Below are 12662 nucleotides of genomic sequence, written 5' to 3' on the forward strand. Positions count from 1 at the left end.
CTAAATATTTCACGATCATCACCAATAAGAATAGGGATCTATTCTGATCTGAACCCGACCTCCATACAAAATTTCGTGACGATCGGTCCATAATTGTGGCCTGGAGCGTGTTTACAATTTATAATGGACAGACGGACGGACGGACAGACACACATCTCAAAATCGCTTTATCTCGTCGAGATATGAAGATTGGTATACCACATTGGGGGTCTCCGACGAATATTTCGCGGTGTTACATGAATTTTTACCAAAACAAACTTATAATACCCTTTTCCACATTGTGGTATAGGGTATAAAAAGCTAGGTCAGCATTTGGCCGCTTAAACAAACGCAAATATATCAGAATACCAAATTAAAAATCTTCAACTCATGAGTGAAGTCAACACTTCTTTATGGCAGTGAAACATGGTTCACGTCAAAAACGTTAGCCTAAAAACTGCAAACCTTCATCAACAAATGTCTCCGAATAATCTGTGGCATATTTTGGCCAAACACTATATACACTAAAATAAGATATAATTTTCTTGTAGAAGCTCTATGCTCCCAAGAGGAACAATAAAAGAAAAAAAAGGTCCACGATTTCTTGTAGCCCCCATAACGGTACCGACCGACCAGAGTATTTGGTGGTGGAGGGCACGGCCGAAGTTACCGCTTTTTTACTTGTTATATTTTATATTTTGTATTTTATTTATATTTTTAAATTTATATTTTATATTTTACATTTCACATTTCACATTTTATATTTTATATTTAATATTTTATGTTTTATATTTTTTATATTATTTTTCTACATTTTATATTTTATATTTATATATTACGTTTGTATGTATGTTCGGTATAGACTCAAAAACGGCTGAACCGATTTTTCTGAGAATTTCAGAAAATGTATATGTATAATGAAAATAGGTTACATGTTTTGTTGGTACCTCCCCTATGCTCTATTTATAAAATGAGAGTGGTTGTGTCTCCGACCCTAAATACTCATTTGGAGCCTAAAGACCCGACCACACATAGTTTTATAAATATGTTATACAGTCGGACTTCGATTATCCGTGATGGTCGGGACCGGAGGCATTACGTATAATCGATTTTCCCGGATAATGGAGGCAATGCTGAACATATTTTTAAGTAAAAGTGACATAATATTGTACAATAAAATGAAAATTTGCTATTTTTAATAAATTTGTAATCCGTCAAATTTCAAAAGGATACATAATATCATCATCATCAGATTTATCTGAATTGACTTTGCCCCATGGTTTTTGTGATACCATAAATACACAAATTGTGTAACACTGGAGAATTTCCGGTTTTCGTTTGTTTACCTTTTGTTTGCTTAATCAGATTAATTGGAAAGTGTGTTTTTACTCCCGGGCAATGAAGTTTATAACGAAAAATAGAAGAAATGGAAAAAGGTCCAACATTTCTTTTCTATCACGGATAATGGAGGTTCCGGTAAAATTGAGGTTCAACTGTATATCCAAAACTACTTAACCGATTTTTTTGAAAATTTCAGAGAATGTATTTGTCTGATCAGTATTGAAAATAGGTAAAATATTTTTTTTATTTTCTGAGGGGACTTTCCCTAGGCCCAACTGTTTAAAAGTCCTATTTCTGAAAAACTTACGAACCTATCGGTTTGAAAAAAATTAACGAGGCAACAGTGGTTGAATCTCCCATTCTAGACCGAAATTTCTTAACTGATTTCCATAACATTTTCAGATGATGTACAGATTGACCAAGTGAGGAAATATGATATATATTGTTGAATTTCGAAGGAGCGGGTTATCCCCTAAGTCATATTTTTAAAATGTGCTATATATGTAAAACTTACGAACGTGTCCGTTTCCCTGGGCCTGGATACATATTTTAGCCATAAGACCCGTTTATTCCAATTAAACGTGGAAATATCAGATGCTACGCATAACGAAGTTTGGTCTTATTGAAAAGCAAGTGTTTACATTAGAAGGCAACATATCGAAATCTATAACTTCATCAGATATATAAAATACATTATAAGAGCGTAGTATCATTTGAATGAAGGGCACACATGCAATATCAAACAGAAGTTATCATCTGGAACGAATGTACGATGGCACGCAAAAATACCCTAGAAGCTTTAGATCAATTCTTGATGAATGTATTTTATTCCAGCAGATGAAATAAATGCATGGCTCAAGTCATCAGTTCTTTGGCGGAATGTTATAATAGCATTTGCAGATCCCCACTAATTAGCGATGTAAGAAATTTATTGACTTAAGAAAGGGTAACATAAAACTTTGAGGTACCACCGTGGTGCAATGGTATGCACACGCGCCTTGCACTCAGAAGGTCTGCGGATCGAATTATAGGCCAGGCAACATCAAATTTCCAACGGTGGCAAAATACCCCTTAGTAATGTTGGCGACATTTTCTGAGTATTTCAGCCATGTAAAACTTCTCTACAAGTGGTGTCTTAAGACAAGCCGTTCGGACTTGGCGATAAACTGTATGTCCCATATCATTGACACGGTGCTCTTGAATCAAATTTAAATGGAAGGTGCTTACACCTTGGAAGTTTTGCGCGGATTCTGAAACTACAATATTCATAGATGAGAAAAATCAAAAATCAAAAAAAATCGCCGGAGCGCTTTTTAAATAAATCGCGATTCAAGTTGACATTTTTAGGGGTTGTTTAGGTTTTCACGATTTTGCTTAGAAACCGCAAATGCAATCGAAATGGAGCTAAAGAAAATTTTGTAGCTGTGAAAATTCTCTACAAGATTCACCTTTACGGTATTTTCGTAGGTTTTACCATTTTTGAGATATTGAAGTTCAAATTGGGACAATGCACTGACTGCATCGCCCCCTTATAAAACAATGTCATGAAGGGTGCGCCTTAACTAACTTTTAATGAAAACGGATTACACAGGGGAAGTTTTTGTGAATTCTGAAACAACAATGTTCATAGATGAGAAAAATCCAAAAACAAGAAAAAATCGCTGTAGGGATTTTAAAATAAATCACGGTCAAAATTCACATTTCTAGGTGTTTTTTAGGTTTTCACGATTTTGCTTGGAAAACGCAAGTCCTATCGAAATGGAGCTAAAGAAAATGTTGTAGCTGTGAAAATTCTCAACAGGATTGACGTTTATGATTTGTTCTCAGGCTGTACCATTTTTGAGATAAAGAAGCTCAGTTTACATTTAAAGGTTTTTTTGTTATGGTTTCGCGAATTTGCTTGAATACGGCAAGTTTTATCGGCACGGGACCTGAGAAAATCTTATAGCTGACATTGTTTTATAAGGAGACGATACAGAATTGAATTGAATTTGAATTGTCCCAATTTCAACTTCTATATCTCAAAAGTTGTAAAACCTACGAAAATATCATTAAGGTCAATCTTGTAGGGAATTTTGATAGCTACAACATTTTCTTTATTCCCATTTTGATAGGACTTGCGGTTTCTAAGAAAAATCGCAAAAACCTAAATAACCCCTAAAAATGTCAACTTGAATCGCGATTTATTTAAAAAACGCTCCGGCGATTTTTTTTTTGTTTTTTGATTTTTTCCATCTATGAACATTGTAGTTTCAGAATCCGCAAAAACTTCCCAGGTGTAAGCACCTTCCATTCAAATTTGATTCAAGAGCACCGTGTGGCAAAATATCCATCCCTTAGTAATGTTGGCAACATTTCCTGAGTATTTCAGCCATGTAACACTTCTCCACAAAGTGGTGTCTTAAGACACGCCGTTCAGACTCGGCGATAAACAGTAGGTCCCATATCATTGACCTAATATGAATCGGGGTGCACTCATTGACATGAGAGAAGTCTCCCTTGTCCCGCCTGGGATGTTTGTGGAACATTATATTATTATATCATGAAACTGTTTCAAGGGCCAGCATCGCGGACCGGGTCGGCTAGTATTTTATATTTTATGTCTTATATTTAATATTTTATTCAAGCGCTGAGAGTGTCCCTTCTAGAAAAGTATAGACCTATGAAAACTAGCATCATAACGATATTCCCAGCACGGGAAGGTAAGGACTCCAATGGAATAAAATACGAAAACGGTGAAATGGAAAAGTTGGATCCAAGCTGGCCAGACAAACTATGGGATAGGAGGGTTCAGCTTATATGACTCGCAACTTTTTTTGGGATGTTTTGTACAATACCATCGATTCTATAAAATATCTTTATAAATATTCTATGCATTCTCCTCCAGACCATAGATGCGTAGTAACAATGGATAAATTATAGCTTCAATTGTAAACGACGATATTTACTGCTCGCAGCAGCAATTGTATCCTCTGCATACATATTTCATTCTCTAACAAGACTAACTAAAAGAGCATACGAAACGACAAAAATATTCGTTCAAACCACACAAAATCGAATCTTGAAACTGAGCAAAAAAAATGATGTTCAAGTAATAAACAAACATATTTAATAATAAATTTTTATTTATGATTTTTCTACAGCAACAGCAGGAAACTGTGCCAGTACTACCATTCAAACTTAAAGAAGCACAGGACAAACGAAAAGAAGAAAGAAAAGTAAAGTAAATGTTGCAAAAGAGAAAAAAAACTTACCTCGTTGAGATTTGTAACAAGAATGAAGGAAGATGAGTGTATGTAGAATGCGTTTTGTTATTGTAAACTTTAAGTTTCGTTTGGTTGTTTCTTTCTTCTATTTAGCAAACAGAACAAATCCAAATCCAATCAAATGTGTATTGTCGGTGTTTTCATATCTGTAAAGTAAACAAGGAAATATTTGGATTAGATTTCATATTTTAATGGAATTTCTGTTGTAAAATTGGTAAACAGAGATAAAATTGTAGATGTAGTTGCATTATGTGTCTTGAAGCTAGAACGGATAAATATTTGCTTAGGAATTTTGTTACTTCTATGGGAATGTATTTAGGTAAATAAACACACACACACTCAACCCTAGAAAAAAGATTAAAGGGTTAAATGGATGCTGTGACAGATGTAGGGTAGGAATCCATAACATCGACGTGGCCTTCGAAATTGAAGATCCCCTTGAAATTTTTATTTAATTATAGTTTATGAATTAGGCATTATAAATACTCATAGTTTAGTTGGGACTTAAATAAATATTTGTTTTAGTTCTAAGATTAAATGTGGAATTTTATGGACTGAAAATAGTAGGATATCTAACCGCACAGCATTCTATGAATTATTGGCAGCCAAAATCAAAACCAAAATACCAAAAATCGGTTGGCAATATTATATGGAAGCTATGTCAAAACGTGGACCAATGCCCACATATGTCTGTTTATGGTCATATTTTTCGTGTTCTTCTTCGTTATACATTATTCAAACAATTCCGAATTTCAAATTTAATGGAATAGAATTGCACTTGAAACTTGTAGAGTTGACACTTTCCTAACGTAACTGCTTCTCGGTGGAGGCATAAAGTATCAACTTACAATGAAGTCAAAAATAGATTCCGTTTGGATTAGAAATATCAACCAATTGGTGAGAGGGAAAACATCAAAAGGCTGTAATGAATATTGCCCAAAGACCCTAAACACATACATACACACAAATAATTAAAAATAAAATTATGAAAGATACCGGAAGTCTCACTTAGTTGACAGAAAAGTAAATGTATGTTTCCAGCAAACGAAACAACACAGAAAACAATATGAAAAATGATCACTGATTACAAATAATCAGTTTAAATTGAGAGCCTCGACAACACAACAGTAACAACAGCACACTCAGCCATTTCTTCAAATGATCCATTGAACGACCATTGCCGTCGTCATCCATGGATCGGATCAATTTCTAGCTATAGATTGATTGCACTTATAGACCGAAGCATAAAAAATGGGAAAACAACAAGATTATTGCTGCAATGATGTGATAAAGTAAAAGAGAGACAACAGAAATAGAAAAAATAAGAAAAAAACTCAACTGTCAACAGATAAGGATGAATGAAACTAAATAGAAAGGCATATCTGTATCAAACCATATCCCATGGCAAAAGATTATTGTATATTGTTGTTGTTGTCGTTGTTATTATAGAGTGCAATAAGCGCAATACAACAATAACAAGAGAATTGTGTCACATGCTAGCTTACGAAATATTTACAAAAAAGTGAAGGTAAAGGTAATTAACTTTTTACTTTAGGCTTTAGCTAAACTTGGGAAGCCATGCGAACCACCGTGGTGCTTTCAGAGATTCATAAAAACCGCAGCATAGTGTTGGCTACATTTCCAGGGAAAAGCCACATTTACAAGAGCAGTATCTTCGGATATTTTATCGGGATATTTGGTTTATAAAGGAAGACATCCAAAAACAAAACATTGTAGTCGTCAGCAGCACATTCGGACATCTCGATGTATACTAGGCCAAGTGGCTAACGCCAATAAATATATATACATACCAAATAATCTTATTACGAAGGCTACTATGAAGTTTCTGCTCTAATAACACTGTGCAACATTTTTACGGTGATCTTGTGCAAACAATTCGAACTGAGGATTTTTTGAAAGTACAGACCCAAACGACAAGAAACCCTAGTCGGGTTTTGTTGTGTCAGATCCAGGTCGGATTTTATGGCCCCACCCAAACCTGGTTAAATATTGAGTTTTTAAAGAAATTCAAGGCTATATCTCTGAAACCAATGCAAATCTTCTTCTGACCTCTGAAGCAAATTTGTAGATAAGAGCAAGAATAAAATATTTGGAGAAATAATGAACTCGAAAAACTACATTTATTGCTTCAAATTTCAAAATATATGTAAAAATTCCACAATTTTTATACATTTCACATCGTATGTCCAAAACCGTTAATTTTGTAAAAGATATGATACAAAGTACCGCTGAAACCACATGAAGTAAGCATTTTAGAGTTTCATAATGTTTTAAAGAATTGTTGAGAACATTATTTGGAAGATTTTTGCAAAAGGTTACTTGGTTCAACTATCAATAGTTTAGCCGATACTGACCAGAATATTAGCAATTATGTAACATTTTCTATATTTTTATAGATTTTGATGCCCTAGATGGAGTTTTTCCTATATGGTCTGTTCAAAGGATAAGTTCTACTAGTTCAGGGCTACAATATTGCCAACGACAGCAAGGCCAAATTCCTAATCGTTTCTGAGATAAAGGCCCGATAAATGCAAAAAAGTGTAATTTTAGCCCGGTTTAGATGCGGCCATAAAATACGAACTGGATCTGACAGGACAAAACCCTACTAGGGTTTTTGTAGTCTAAATATGTACTATCAAAAAATTCACACTAGAAGTTGTTTGCATTTTCAGTGTTGCATAGTGTAATACTGTGCAACAAAATTCTTTTTTTCAACATGATGGGAAAAACTGTGTAGATTATGAAAGAAGAGATAGAAATATGAGACACGTGTATCGGCGTTTTTATCGTTTACATCGGAAAGTAACCAAAGTTGGCGGGGCAAGTTCCGTCCATTTCTAGTTTTTTCGAAATATTCGAGTTAAGATATCTTGGAAACCTTGCATTTTAGGTATCTAGTGTCTTTGGCAACTTTACAGAGGAGGATGTGGGGAATTTTTTTGTTAAAATTTTTAACCCTCATGCGGTTCATCAAAGCGGTGATTTTCGTCCTTTTTTCGAAAATCTTTCAAAAACTCCTTTAAAATGTGATCATATCAAATCCAAATATTCTACAAAATTGTTAGCCATAAAATTTTACTATATGTCTCAGAATACACGAAATCTGTAAATCTTATCTAATCGCCAGGTATCTCTAAAAATGAAAAACACGTTTTAGGGTTAAAGACGGACTTGATCTGAGTTTATTCAAAATTGTCTCACAAAACATAATTTTAGAGAGATGACGTCAAAGACAAAAATATTCTTCGTCAAATTTCACTATGGGTCACCCTAAATGCCTATTTATATTATATATCATGAAAATATCAGTATAAATTTTGCTGAAAAAGCAATAAAAGTTCCCAATATTTTTGAAGAAAATTTGTCCTTCTTTTTTCGAGTTGATACATGAAAGTAATATGAAACTTTGTTCTAGGTGAAAAGTGTCAAAAGAAGAAAAATTCAACACAAAATTTCACTATGCGTTTCAGAATAAACCATATATCTAGCTATACTATTTCCTTGAGAAAATTAGATTAGAAATTTATATATTTTAGAATGAAATTACCTGTTTTAATTTTGGACTGTTAATTTTACATAATTCGATACGGGATCAAAATCTAACAAAATCCTTAACTTTTTGGGGATAAGGTAAAAAGAAGAAATGTTCGAAATCAAATTTCATTATGAGTCTCTGAATAAAAGAAATCTGTAACCATAACAGATAACATTCTTAGCAGCCATTGTTTTTGATATAGGGTTTAGGGCCATATTTTACAAATTTTATCCAGATTGTCGTTGTGATTGGACACTATAAATACATACCTAATTGATGTTTTTCGTTATGAGTTCATACGGACGAATTTGCGCGTTCCATTTAAACGGATTTTGAAATATTTGTGGTGAATATATATTTAAAAAATGTGGACAACCTAGAATGGATGTATAACAAATTGCATATTTTTAGTACTTTTAACTTAAATTGCGTAGTTAGGATAAGCCATTGGTTGCTTATATTGTATGTGAAAATACATAGGAGGTCTACGGCTATGGTCCAGTGAAAATATTGGTGTCATGTGGGCACTCACATACACGATTTGGCGTGGTCCATAGTCAAATTTCACGAAGAATTTTTTGTCTGTGACCTCATCTCTCTTTTTTAGAGATTCCTGGCGATTAGATAAGATTTACAGATTTTTTTTTTTTTTTGTTACTTTTCACCTAGAACCAAGCTTCGTATTACTTTCATGTATCAACTCGAAAAAGAAGAAATTTCATAAAAAAAAGGAATTATTTTCATGTTTTTTTCAGCAAAATTGATACTGAATTTTTATGATATATAATGTTAGTAGACATTTCATCTTTTTGGTAACCCACAGTGAAATTTGACGAAGAATATTTTTGTCTTTGACGTCATCTTTCTAAAATTATGTTTTGTAGGACAATTTTGAATAAACTAAAATGAAGTCCGACTTTAACCCTAAAACATGTTTTTCATTTTTAGAGATTTCTGGTGATTAGATAAGATTTACAGATTTGGTGTATTCTGAGACATATAGTAAAATATGACGAACAATTTTATAGAATATTTGGATTTGATATGTCCACATTTTAAAGAAATTTTTGAAAGATTTTCGAAAAAAAACGAAAAACTCCTTTGATGAACCGCATGAGGGTTAACATTTTTACAAAAATATTGCCCACACCCTCCTCTGTAAAGTTGCCAAAGACACTATATACCTAAAATGCAAGTATTCCAAGATATCTTAACTCGAATATTTCGAAAAAATAGAAATGGGCGGAAGTTGCCCCGCCTAATTTGGTTACTTTGAGATGTAAACGCTAAAAACGCCGATACACGTGTCTTACATTTTTAGTTCTACTTTCATATCCTACTCAATTTTCCTTGTCATTTTTGCTTTGTTGTCGCACAGTGTAATAAACATGCGAATATTTATCATCAAAAGTATTTTTATTGTTTTCTAAAGAATGCTCCAGCATGATTTATACACTTCGCTCGAACCAATTGTTGAAGCACTTTTTATATCCTCAGCCTTTAGGCTCACTAGGGTATATGCACTTTGATACGACCAAAAATAACGGTTTTAGACCCCAAGTATGTTTGAACGAAAATAGTTTCAGACATTTTGGAGTCGATTTAGCTATCTGCGTCGGTCTGTCTGTCTGGCTGGCTGGTTGCACGATACCTCTCAAACGGATCAACCGAGTCCAACCACATTTTGGGTATCGTAATATGTTGTCCAAAGTTAGTTTAAGTTCGAAGATGGGCCATATTGGTCCACTCCGGGTGCCTCCTCCACAAAAGTTTGTAATTTTTTGTATAATGGTGTAAACGATAACTCTTAAAGGGAACAATCGATTTGGTCGAAACTCTGCTCATCGTATTACTCCTTCCCGATATTGATCGGGTTCGAATATGGATTATATTGGTCCACACCTTCGGGTACCACCCACGCAGAGTACGGAAAACGTGCAGTTTAAGAGCTCCTCTCGGATCATTTTGACATTTTTGTCAGCAGATTGTCCTTGCTGCTACCTTTACGGCGGTACAATTTTTTTGCGGGCGCAAGTACATACTTCCTGAGATAATGGCCTAAAAGCTGCAACCTGCTCCAAGTTCCAGGCATCAAAATGAACTCAAGCAGAGCTAGAATGGCACGATATTATCAACGCCTGTCCTTTTACTCACACTTGTTTTATCGGCATCAGTCTTTACGATTGATCCCTACAGGTTGAACTCATCTAGCGCTCCTGATGGTTTTTGCAACATCATCCATTGTAAATCCTCGGCAGGAAGATATCTAATGCGACTTAGTACTCATCTCTTTGCCTTATCATTCCCGGGATGCTCGACAAACTGTCGATTAAAATAACTTGCGCACCTCTTCGGATCATTCGACTTAGCGTGAGCAAACGTGATCTTGCTTCTTTTCAGGGTTCGAGAATGGCTTAACCGTTACCCTTAATTCAGATATTCCGGCTCCAATGCAACTCTTCAGACACGTAATTCAGACACTTGTTCCGTTCATGCACGCCGACCAGTGTCAGCCCCTCTGTTAGGAAATTTTGGTTCAGGTATTCGACCAATAGGTATATAGTGATCTGTGATCATATTCCGGAACATACTGCCTCCGAAGAAGATTCGGGCAAATCTCTGCAGCAGTGATTAGTTAATTCCCTGAAACTATTCAAATTACCTTTCCCATGATAGATGAGAGTGCAGCACTCAAAGATAATGGAATCAGGCGATCTTCTAATGGAGACAATTATGGACAGATTCTCTGACCAGAGAGATATGACAACAGGTTGCCAGGAGACGTCATTTGTCAAACCAAGGGACACGATGGTTATATCTGGGGTACTGTGGATGTGTTTTCAGAGACTGGAGCAACAAAGGCTGTTGTTAACTGCTGCGTTTACGACTACAATTTTGGAATTGCATTGATGCGAATGTGAAACTGAGAACATTCATATTGGTCCTGTGTTTAACTGCTTCCCAGCAAGGACCAAAAAAATCCAGAGCAGTCATTCGGCTATTTGCTGTCCCCAACATAGAAAAATTATATAAATACAAACATACAAACATCAATCCCACGGCGGCGGGTTCTTCGATACCGGATGACCCGGAACCACACAACATCCGTGTTCCGGCCGACCTTGTTGACCAAATATAACACGATAGGTCGGTCTTTGGTGAGCTGCCAGTTTGGTAGGCGAATTTATGTGATACGCAATGGAATAATATTCAAACTTTTCAGAATGCCGCCCTGAGAACAGCAACAGGGTGCCTCCTCACTTCTTCAGTGAACCATCTATATGAGTAGGCAGAGATTTTTCCAGTACAGAAACACAATGAGATGTTTACCTTGCAGTACTTGCTTGGGTGTTACCGTGAAAGGCATCCCAATCACCATTTGGTGGGTAGACCCTACACACACCCAGACACATCAAGAATGGTCTTCACGTTCTAGAGAGGGAGGTCCAACGATACAGGAGAGAACCCTTAAATTAACAAGTATATAAAACAGGTTTGATTAGCATTCACACGGACGCAGTTGCTAAGGCCATAATCAACAATAGTGTGAATAAAGTCCTTGGAGTACATGCCCCATCTATAGCAGCTGAAGCGTCAGCTGACACAACAAACCAGAGTAGGTTTGGCTCAACTACGCTCGGGATATTGCAGTCGCCTAAATTCTTACACGGCAAAGATCGATCCACCGTGCAAAACATCTGCCGAGCATGCGACATATGCCCGCACAACACACTGGACCTTCTCAACTGCCCCGCCAAACCCACTCATCTAACGCCAGGGGATCTGTGGTTACATCCAATCGAAGCAGCCACATTCCTGGAACTGGAGATAGACTCAGAGCCAGATTGAGCAGATGAACGAATACACAAACATTCAATAATAATGACTGTTACAACAACAATACAAACATATCGCTCATTTACTCAAAGAATGACACATCTCAAAAAATGACGTTTCGAGAAAAGGCGTTTAAAGTTGACGATTGAAATTTGACTTCCCAACATAAAAAGAGCATTTAAAAAATAAAATAACTACTTAAACGATCATTTGCAAAGGGCTAATCAGTGCTAAATATCTGTGCAAGATCAACCATGATTTTAGTGCTTCATTAAGTCAAAAAGCTTGTTTGTTGATGTATGCCAATCTCCTAGAAAATAAGCTGTAACCTATTGAGTTTTAGAGATATCGACATGAAAATTTAACGCAAGATAAAGTAGAAGTCGAAGAAAAAATAGAAATTGCTAACTCATTTATCGAGTTATGCCACTCTTGGTGTAAATCAGCGATATGTATTCTATAGACTAATCCTTGACGCCCACTGAATATCAAGGTGTTTGTCGTAAAGGTGCATGCTCCACTGCTCCAGAGAAAGCGTGCTTGCCAACCATCAGCCGAACAACTTCCTTGTTGATAGCCCTGAGGATTTCTGACTGTCGTGGTATTAAGATTTCAATGCCGTTGCTGGTTTTTGGGACGACAGCTTTGAGCTTATAACAAAGCGTATTGCAGTCTTGTTTCTT

General features: G+C 35.7%; 1 protein-coding gene across 8 annotated transcripts in view; it reads right to left on the reverse strand.

Annotated features, from left to right (window-relative positions):
• The window catches only part of RhoU, a 417760-nt gene that overhangs the window by 277402 nt on the left and 127696 nt on the right, over positions 1-12662 (reverse strand). For all 8 annotated transcript variants that reach the window (XR_012411609.1, XR_012411607.1, XR_012411608.1 and 5 more), the window contains exon 2: positions 4575-4732. The gene's annotated coding sequence lies outside the window, so the exon portion shown is untranslated. The remainder of the gene's footprint in view (positions 1-4574; positions 4733-12662) is intronic.

Source organism: Musca autumnalis, unplaced genomic scaffold (genome assembly GCF_047663935.1).
Source record: "Musca autumnalis isolate F117 unplaced genomic scaffold, ASM4766393v1 scaffold_3, whole genome shotgun sequence".
NCBI lineage: Eukaryota > Metazoa > Arthropoda > Insecta > Diptera > Muscidae > Musca > Musca autumnalis.